This window comes from Cornus florida, unplaced genomic scaffold (genome assembly GCF_030987335.1).
Source record: "Cornus florida cultivar Cherokee Brave unplaced genomic scaffold, ASM3098733v1 CherokeeBrave_3.0.0_Hap2_Chr07, whole genome shotgun sequence".
Classification (NCBI taxonomy): Eukaryota; Viridiplantae; Streptophyta; class Magnoliopsida; order Cornales; family Cornaceae; genus Cornus; species Cornus florida.
Window position 1 is genome coordinate 55,570,541 of NW_026775577.1, and position 11,749 is coordinate 55,582,289.

Genomic DNA, 11,749 nt, shown 5'->3' on the forward strand with positions numbered 1-11,749 from the left:
GAGTAGTCATCTGTGAAAGTGATAAAATACTCATATCCACCTCTAGCCTTGATGTTCATAGGACCACATACATCTGTATGCACCAGCTCTAGTACCTCTTTAGCTCTTTGCCCTTTGGCCGTAAAAGGACTTTTTGTCATTTTGCCCTCCAAGCAAGATTCACAAACTGGAAATGGTTCAATCACTAAAAAGCCCAAAGGCCCATCTTTAACCAGTCTTTGGATCCTATTTAGATAAATATGACCTAACCGCAAACGCCAAAGATATGTAGAGTTATTTGAAGGAATCTTCCTTTTTTGTGCTAAGATACTTGATGTATCAATCATTTCAGTATCATACAAGTAGTGAGGTGTACGAGTAATTAATATAGACCGTCCACCAATGTACTAGAGCAAATAAACTTTCCATTTTTCTTTATCAAAACTTTTGAATCAAATAGTACTGAAAAACCAGATTTTGAAATAGATGAAATAGAAATCAAGTTTCTTCTGCTTTCTGGTACATAAAGGCAATCTTCCAATAATAAACTCCTACCATTTATTTTTAAAATAACCACTCCCACTGATACTGCTACTACCCTTGCTTGTGAAGCAAGTTGAATATAAATCTCCCCATCACTTAGCTTTCTGGTTTCCTGTAACCCTTGCAATGAATTGCAAACATGGTTAGTGGCTTCAGAATCTACAGAGCAGGTATCTGTAGATCCTGCCACATAACATTTCTTAGCAACAAGTGAATGAAAAATATCCTTAGAGTGCTTCTTGTGTCCCTCCTTGCCATAATGGAAACAATTCCCTTTGGACTTATCCTGCTCATTGCCCTTAACCTTGACAACCCCAGCACTAGAATCAATTTCTTTGTGCTTCTGGATGTTATTAGGGCTAAGTGTAGGAGGACACTCTTGAGTGAGCACAGTGTGAAGATTTTTCTTCCAATTACCATAGTTCGACCTGGTTAATTTGTTGTCCTTAAGTATGGATGCAAGTGGATTGAAAATATTCGACATCTGAAATATAAACATTTATGCATAAATTAAAGGGCATACATTCAGAAATAATAATTAAACTTTAATTTTCATACAGTCTCTCAGTGGGCCTCTCTAAACCACTAATGTAATGAAAATATCGATAATCATACTCCATGTAGGTATCCACTCGTTTCTCAGGGGGCAATAAAAACATGCCACTACCAAGAGATCATGTCACTACCTTGATTAAACGGAAACAATATCCACCATATCCCACTGTCTAGGCATCTCATGCCAAATGAAATATGGCAACCGATTTATCCTTGGCCTCTAAGTGAAAATACCCCCTGAGGTGAAGCGTACTCCCACTTAGTCAAATGTATACCATTGTCTAGAAGTAGTGCAATTGAATGAGGTCCGTCTCCTAATGGTGATCGTCCCCGTCTGCCTGCCGCTAGTTCTATCATGCAATATCTATATCTCGTAACCAGTGAAACAAATACCCTCCGGAGGAGCACCCAAGATTTTTGGCGAGGTACTTGTTAAACCTTACAATAGATCGACAATAGAAGGCTGTGAAATTTAAAATTAAATCCCACTCCCACTTGATTGTTTAAAATTAGAGAGTTTTCTTTAAATTTTATGCATCTCATGTACAATAACATCATGTTAAAATATTTAATTTTAATCTAGACAATATTGGAATCTATATATATATATATATATTAGGTCCAATAAGCCTAAACAATTTGGGTCAAACTAGCTCAACTTCTTAAGCTTGATTATGGAATAATCATACACTTTCCACAAAATTTAATTAAAAATAAAATTTTTTAATTTTCAAAAAATCATATTTTAAAATTATTTTGGAAAGTGCTAATTTCCTAAAACCACCCAAATAAAACATTCCAATTTTATTTAGTTTAAAATTAACACGTAGAAAAATATTCATGGATAAAATATAACATTCAAGCAGATAATCATCACATGAATATAAACATAATAAGTAAAAATCATATTACACAAAAAGTGCAAACCCCTCTCATGGCCGGTTAGATATCATCTCATGATCATCTTGTGCTGCCAAATTTCTCCATTGGAAGCCTCGAACTCTTATCTTGTTTGAATCATTTCTTGAACTCTTCAAGAATTTCAACTCTAAATTTAATAAATATAGTACAAGGCTTTGTCCTATACCCAATTTAGGGCTTACAGAAATCCTAAACAAGATAAAATTAATTAATCTTATTCGGCTAGGGAAAACCAATCCTTATTAGATCAGTCCTTTAAAACGCCGCCACTAATTAATTAATTATATCATATATAATCAAATAATAAATTAAAAAATTCTACCAGACCATGAGAGATATTAATATATCAACCTGCAATCAATCTTTAATTTACTGGGCACAAAACCGAACTAGTATAAATTAATATGAAACTTATTGCATATGAAATAAAGCATAACTTCTTTATATGCACGCACAGGATTCTATTTCAATTGAAAAGCAATGACCAGAAAAAGTAAAAGTGGACCAGACCAAAAACAAAGTAATCAAAAGATTATCTATGGAATAACTTGGTGCAGTTGACCACTAATATAGACTCCTAATAGCCCATTGCATGGGCTTAAATCTAAAAGCAATCAAAAAATTGCCTTTTCAACCGCTTTGCAATTGACAGCCCATCACATGGGCATAAACAGGTCACAAGCGGCTGCTAACAGGTATTTTATTATTTTATTTTTATGATCCGATTTCTATCTCATAGATTAACTGATCAAATAAATAAAATAATAAGAGATTATTAATATACCTCTACCACTTAACAAGTTACTTTATCATATCATAGTGGGCAAAGTACAAAATTAAAATAACGACCGACACACTCAAATAGTTCCCAGCAAGGCTTGTTGATGTGAACCCATCTCAGGGCAAAGTACAAAATTAATATATATATATTAATTGCATTTTGATGTGAACCCATCTCATGGGCGAAGTACAAAATTAATATATATCTATTAATTGCCTTTTGATGTGAACCCATCTCATGGGCGAAGTACGACCTGCCGCCAATGTGCGGCCGTGGCCCATACAAATATATATATTACTGCGAGATGAATAACCCATCACATGGGCATATTCGGATCGCCATAGAAAAAGTAGCCACTGGATCATCTCAAATGTAATCTTTTCTAATATGAACACATTGAATCAATCATGCTAGATTTATTATGCTATCAAAATTAATTCCATGATCATGAATAGAATTAATCAAACAAAGACATTTAAAAATAAATCAAATCATCACTATGATTTAATGAAAATCACATGGGTTGCTCTGATACCAATTGTTGGCACAACGGAAGCATTAAAAAATTTTCAAGATCTAATCTACGTGATTTTTCAACAAATCAATAAATACTGTAAAGGGATTTCATACCTTTGGACGATTGAATAATCGTTGTATTCAAAAACAATATTCGCTTTCTTCTTTGGCCTTGAAAACTAATGAGCCTTCATCTCTATGACCCCAATGGTAGGTTTGTGGAACCTTTAGCTTTTCTCTCACTCTCTGTATATTGTATCGTGTCACCTGATAGTTTTGTATCGCATTACTGAATATATGATTTCAGAGAGTCGGTAAAAATTCTGAGGCTAGAGATGAGGATCCAAGAGGGCTTCCTTATCCTAGCTCCAATTGGATAGAGATAGAGTTATCCTATCCAATTAATTACAACAAGCACCACCATAGTATTGTAATTGCACTATAGGATTTAGAAATTACGGCAAGGCCCTGTCTACTCTGATAATTACATATAAGCCCCTCCACTACCGAATATCCATAAGTAGCCCCAAGGAAAATAAATGCTGTCCCACCTAAGGCATGCTTACTTCTTATATTCCTTGAGTAACCAATTTAATCCTTATGATCACTGAATTAAATTCTTTTATAAAAGGATTTTTCAAAATAAATATTTTTCTAAATAAATAATAGAAAAATAATTTAGTAAACATTTTACTAAAATGCCCTGGCCAGGTTCGAGTGATCAAACTTATTAAATTGCATCAAGGGGATATTCTAACTCTTATAAAGAGTGTGGATTCCATGTTGAGCATTTGTGTTCCCAGAGCTCCAATATTAGCCACCCAAGATACCGTGGTATTGACCTTAAAAAGATCTCACACATTGGTAAGACAAAGTGACTAGTACTGAAACTTGAGCTCACTACATCTCTCAAGATTTAGAGCCTATGAATTAAGTAGATAAGAAACACACTAGAATAATGACAGTACAATGTATGGTGTAATCTTATGGTGATCTAGTTCAATGTACTCCAAGCACACTAACACACTACCTTAGAGTCAACTACCTCAATGGTTGAGACAAACCATCATATCTTATAGAGGTCAAGTGTGTTACAGTCTTACAGATAAAAGTGCCCAACTTTTATCACTGACTGTGAACAATGCCAATGTGCAAGAAACCAGTGAGCCCAAATCTCCTACGTGTAAATTTCATTTACACACTTAAGTCACCTATAATGCAACTTGAGGACTATAATGTATCTCATACAAATATATGTAAAGCCCAATGCATGAATATCATATTAATAAATAAAATATCGAACTAATAATAATTAATTGGCTTATAGGGCATATAATCCCAACACCAACAACAACCAAATCAATCACTACGACTGACCCCCAAAACAACCATCATCATCATCGATCATAAGGACAACGCCTATCAAAACAAAACTAACACTGATTCCATCCGAACTGCACTTGTAGCTAGCCAGTACGGTAGCATGACAGTGCCATGCACCCGCCCATAACATACCCCCCCACAAAAATTGCAATCCCAAAGGAATCATCCCGAACAATCAAAGATCCTAAGAGGCCCATAACCTCATCATGGCTCAAAACCAACAAATCCAGTACTACGGCAACGCCAAATGAATCACCTCACGAGAGGCTAAACAAAAGGTGACCATCCACCTACCCCAAAAATCAATGCTAGGTCGACAACAACCTATACCACCACGAGATTGTGACTATAATCACCATTAACCCCAACTCGTGCCTTAATAACCAATCCCGTGTCATGCCAAATATGCAACACAGTTATGCATCTACAATTTTACTCTAGTATACATCACATGTCAAGCTCTTTACATAGGAATTAAAATCATGCTTAAACAAACTGTATACTATATATACCACATAAGCACATAAATATGTTATCAAACCACAACACTCAAGGAAATAACCAGAAGTGAAAACTAACATAAAAAGGGTCAAATTGTATCCTATGGCACCAATGACAACCAAAGGGACAAAATCTAGTTCAAACTAAACCAAGAACACCACTAGATGGCTTACACATGATTAACAAAATCTAGTAGGAAGGAACGAAGCGATAAAGTCCTGAAGAAACAATTAACCAAACAAAACCTATAAGGCAGCTCCATTTCGGTCGACCAAAATGGCACTTCGGTCTACCAAAATGAGCCAGGAAAAAGAAGGAAAAGAGCCTTCATTTCGGTCGACCGAAATGACAAACCAATCGATAAGTTTGTAGCTCAAAACTGAAAAAGGCTACTGGAATTGGACTTTTGCTGTTCAATTGAAATTCAAAGGCCATTGGATGACCAAAACAAGCTACCGGTCGACCGAAACAGGTTGAAAATGCAAAATGAACCTGTTATGCACCAAAAATGAAAAAAAATCCCTACGGCCCAATTAGATCCCCCATTGCATGATCAAATTGAATTATATGCAAGTGTGTGATGATGTAAACATACACGCAAGTGTAAAATAACATTTTTAAACATGCTGAAATGGCCTGTGGCCTTATTACAATTCATTTACAACATTTGACATGTCAAACCTCCAAGTTACAAAAATTACATTTCATAGGCAAAACTTAAACATGCTAACATTTTCATGTGAACAAGAATGCTTCTAAAGAAACTTCCATTCTGCAATTCACCCAAAACAAGTGCAAATCTCCAATCTTGTATCCTGTACCTGATAAATGACCCAATAACTTTGGGGTGAGCAACATAAAGCTATTCGTAGGAAATTAGCATACATCGACCTAAGCTATTCGTATTACATGTTTGCATGATTTAAACATCGTGGTTCATTCCACCTAGCGTCTATGTCAAAGGTGAGACTCAGGGAGCATCCTTAGCTACCTAAGATCATTTCTAGCATAAAACACATCATTCATGCAATTTAAACAACATAGGAGCATGCTATACAAAACGACAAAATATAGATTCTCAAAGTCATCAACTTGAAATCTAGAATGTGTAAACAACTAAATATAACCATTTAGCAAAATTGGAATTTTTAGTACCACACATCATGACATAGATTCTCAAAGTAATCAACTTGAAATCTAAAAGTGTGTAAATAACTAAAGTGAGTCATGCCACCTAACGTCTATGTTCCAAATGAATCTATAGGATCATTCCTAAGTCACATTTGAACAATATAGCATAGATGTACTTAGCAACATCAAAATTTATAATGAATCATTAAAAACCATAAAACCTGAATGTACTTAACAATATTAAAGCATGCTATGATTCATTCAAAATCGTAATGCATAAATATAATTAACAACATTAAATCGCCAATAACCAAAACCACAAGTCACAATTAAGCATTGGTTGTCAACTTGGAATTGAATGCGAAAACAAATAGTGGAAGACTTGGACATCACGTCTCGGACTAAACCAAGAATAAAATGGTTATTCCGGGCATTAACTCGCTGGGAAGACCACCCTAGTGCGCACTATCTCAACGGGGATAACTCATACCTCCCGCACTAGAGCCAAACTCTAGCCATATTACAGTAACAATATCCCAGGACTCCAAAATAAATAAGTTAACAACTTATATACGGAATATATATATACAACACAAAACTACATTCCATGCACAAGTAGGTTGAAACCACACAATACATGCTCTAAATCCACAACTACTATAGGATGACAATGTCGAATCTTCAGAGCGCGATTCGTTATGCGCTATAATAGCATCACATGTCGAATCTTCAGTGTGCGATTCGTTACACGCTATCACAATATATTTCAACATTGAAACATAAACTCATGCATTCATTACAAGTCTAAAATCATGCTTCAAACATATTATCAATGTCAAATACGCGATTTAATCAATAATGCAATAGAAATCAAAATTATTCAAATAACTAATTAATTTTACTAGATTTCAAATCCCAATCAAATGGTCCCTAATTAACACATGTTATACAACATAACTTAATCACTCCATATATCAATTCAAAAACTTGATTAGGCCATTTGAATAACAAAATGGAATTTAATCAAATCATGATAATCAAATCCCTATATTCTAAAACAACATCAAATGGTCCCAAATTAACATATGCTAGTATACAAGTCCTAGTCATCACAAATATCAAGTTAAAAACTTAATTAGGCCAATGGAACCATTAAATGGATTTTAATTAATTATTTTAATTAAAATCTCTAGATTTTCATACTTATCCAATTGCCCTCAAATTAAAGTATGTTAAAGGACATGCTAAGACTTAATTTAAAAGAACATCACAAGTTCATTTTATGCAAGGTACGGCCATGGAATTTAATCTTTCACAAAAGATAAAATATTAAATAAAAAGTGCAATTCTTATTCAAATAATTCCAATTTAATATATATTAAAAAATATATTAAAACATAATTAATCATCATGCCACAACTCAATTCTAGACTATATACATCCATGAAAATTAAATCTTATACAAAGAAATAAATAATACTAATTTTTCTAGATTTGATACAAAGCATGGAAATAGGTTGTATAATCATGGAGAACACTCAATACAACACATACAAAATCCTAAAACATCCCCTACTGCTGTGAACAATAAACTCCAAAGAGGACCTACCAAAATCCTAACTTGGCCTCAAACCCGAACTCAAAAATTGGCCAAAAACGGGTTCTAATAAGGGTGAAAGACGCGTGTCGTCAAGATGAACAATAAACACCAAGGCACTACACCTTTTTACAAAAGGGAAGTGGATGAAAAGAAGAAAGAAGACCGGCAGCCATGGTTGCCATGGATGGCCGGCCAAGAGAGAGGAGAGAGAGAGAAAAAAATCTGATATTTTCTCTTAAGTCACTCTATTTATAGAAAATCTCAAAAAGTGCCCCGAACGGGCCTCGTCAGGTCCGGAAAAGTGGAATTCAAGAAAACACGCTCAAACGGTAAAACTCTATGAATAAAAAAGATTCAAAATGAGAAAATATGAACAACGGATTACAGAGGTTTTGTAAATCACTGGAATAGAAGAAAACAAAGCTAGATAGGACGAGGCTGCTAAGAGGAGGGTGAGAAGGCTCCCAACCTTCTTAGAGCTGGCTCCTAAAGGGGAAAGCCAGCTCTAGGTGTCATGGAGCTGGCTCTAATATCCTAGAGCTGGCTCTAGGTGAAAACATGGAGCAGGCTCTCATTTTTCTAGAGCCTGCTCTTCTTGAAAAGCACTGTAACGTGTATTTTGTTAAAACTGTTTGATTTTCAGGATTTCTGCAATTAATTTAAATTGTTTTAAATGATGTGTGGGATTATTCAAGGCTAGTTTTATGGTGGAAAAATATAAATTCATAACTGGATTAAAAGTTAGAGCAAGATGAACCTAAGAGACGATGGGTAGTTTGCTTTCTGTTTTATTAGTTTTGTTTACTGGAACTGAGTAACGTTTTTATATATCATTTAATTATATATAATCATATATTTATTTAGTATTTTAAGGATGGTTAATTAATTTTGTTTAACCATGCTTAGTTAGATTTAATTGATACTTAGATTTCTATTAACTGTATCAATTCATGGACCATGTTGGAGGATGAGAATGCTTGAATTTAATATAGCAGTTTACATTATTGGAATTGGATTTTAGGATCAATATTGAATGCCTGTTATTTATGTATATGCATTAAATTTATCTTCTGCATATTCTGGTGTATAGTTGATGACTATTTAATACTATATGGACAACTGCCTTACCTGGAGGATTGTATGTACCGGTATGGGACGGTGACATACTAGGTATGGACTAGTTCAAACACTAAGTTCTACCTAATTTGGATTAAGGTATGGACTAACCATATTGGTTAAGTCCATCACCTACTTGTGTCATATTAATAAAATAATTGAATGACTTACTTTGGATTCAGGGTGGATTTGTTTCATATATCAAACCATAATACAGATGGTTGATATTTTGTATTAGGAGTACAGATTTTATATATATCTATTATATGGTGCCATGATGTGAGTTTGAGTTTCAGGACCATGGTTAGGGCGCGTATATCGCCTAGGATGGTTAACTGGACATAGGTGTTATTCCCTAGTAGGTCTAGGTACTCATGACCACGTTATGTGCGATTTGCATGGTATCTCTACTCAGGCTGAGACAGACCTACTAGACTAGCGAGCGCCCAATAGTGTGTAATATATACATATATGGACTACTCTAGATAATGTCAAGTCTATCTAGGATGTATCTGCGTATCGGATTTCTGTTTGGATTGTAGTAGATCAGGACTTGCATGTGGGCCTGACCCACTCTTATATTTTTCAGGTGCTCGTCAGTTCTAGGGTTAGAGCTTGGTCGTGCAAAGCAGATACAGACTTCTATTCCACCGACTATGTAGGACTGCTTACTTATTAGCTTTGGATCTTATTTCTGTTATTTCGTTTACAATTGGGATTTTTATTAGGGGTCCGCTAGATGGATTCCCGAGTTGTTAATTGATTGGAGGTTTTGGAGTTTGGAATTTAATAATTTTATTTTAAGGATTTTTCAATTAGCATTCCTTCAGTTTATTATTTTATTTCTTATTTCATCTTGTATTCTGTGTTCGGTTACATATTAATTGTTTGATATTTCCTTCAGGTTTGGGCCTGGGCCTGATCAACCCGTGTCTCGGATCTGAGGGGTATCACACACCTCTACTACCATCATCATCAAATGACAACTCAAACCTCTTATCCCACCGGATCATCAAGCCACTACCAAGTGATTCCTCCTCAAACATCCTTAAGATAACACCATCATAACAAGCAAATATGCATCACTCTCAATACTCCCCATAATGACCACTACCTAACACTAGAAAAGAACCTCCGTACAGTAATGCCATATCGATAAATCCCCAAAGGAAAATGAGTACAAAAACTAGTATACTCAACACCCAACTATTTCCTTAAAATCATCAATGATGTAATCAATCACTAATGCCTAACCGGCTACTTAAACCATTCTTCCTAAGACGATCTACATGCCTAACAAGAAAGCTTCATACCCTAAGTTTAACATCATTACTTCTCGTCATTTCTGTTCCTCAAAACATCCTTGGCCCAGACAAAAGTCAAATGGGGTTACCTACTAAACCTACAAGATTAACCTCGTCCCAATCATTCTTATCATCAGTCTATAGTTTTAAATCCTCAAACACAAAGCACTATCTCCTGATACTTCAAACACAACTTGAAATACAACTCCAACCCATAACTTTCAACGTCCAAAACATAGTCCATTTAGTAACACAGTATTTACCATCAATCACTTCATCCACAACTAACCAAGCACTTCAATAACCCCATACAACCTACCTTGCCGTGCAATCCTACACTACACAGCTAAAACTGACTACTATACCCCACCTTGAGACTCTCTCGACAATCGTGACAACTTATAACCCCATTCATTTACTGAGCTATGCAATCAACTCACCGAGAGTTAATTACCTGTAACATGCTCTTGTAGCTATCCAAAATAGGGATCACCCCTCAACTAACCAGTCTCTAAAACATACTCTTACAACCCACGAATTGAATCACATTAAATAGTTAGTCACCCAACATTGGCATGACTCCAATTAATGCCTATGTCACACCAGATCTACTGAGTCCAATAAGTCCCCTCAACCGCTATATCTAACACGGTTCCTTAGACCATACCAGAATACTCGAGATACACGTCTACAACCCATAGACTACACTCATGACTCAAGCAACCTCTATCACACTCACCTTAAACCGACTTGAAGAGAACCGCAGTACCAAACCATGACCCAAGTCACAAATACTAACCCCCTAAGGTCATACCTCTCCCCCATAGTGCACACCTGACCTCCACAGTTACAAAAACCCATACACTAACACCTAAAACTTGTACGTCCCACCTCGGACATTGCATTGTGCCATGCCCCAAGCACTATACCCCAAAAATAGCAAGAAAAATGAAGCAACCATACACAGAATAGCTCAATCCATAAGATAAAGACCTAAGCCATTAGTTCGATAAGAACTGACACCCAAATAACCCTTGAGCAACCGAGCTCCTCGCATACTCAAGACAAAACTCACACAACCATCAATGCCGCAACAAGTACTCTACCGTACTAGCAACCATCCCATACCTAACCATATGTACACACGTGAACACATATACATAATAACCGTACCCTATACCATGATATAATCGTGTCCCATCATAAAAAAATATATATATTTAAACACCCCGTTTTTCATTTTTTTTTTTTTTTTTAAATACTTACTTAACTATGCCTAAATAACCGTCACAATACATACGAGACATGCTTGCACCTGTTGTCCTTACTACTTGTTACATTATCATTTAAAATAAAACTGCACACACCGTGCCTAGCATTTGCCGTTACCACCTAAATCACACTTGTCATCATATCATA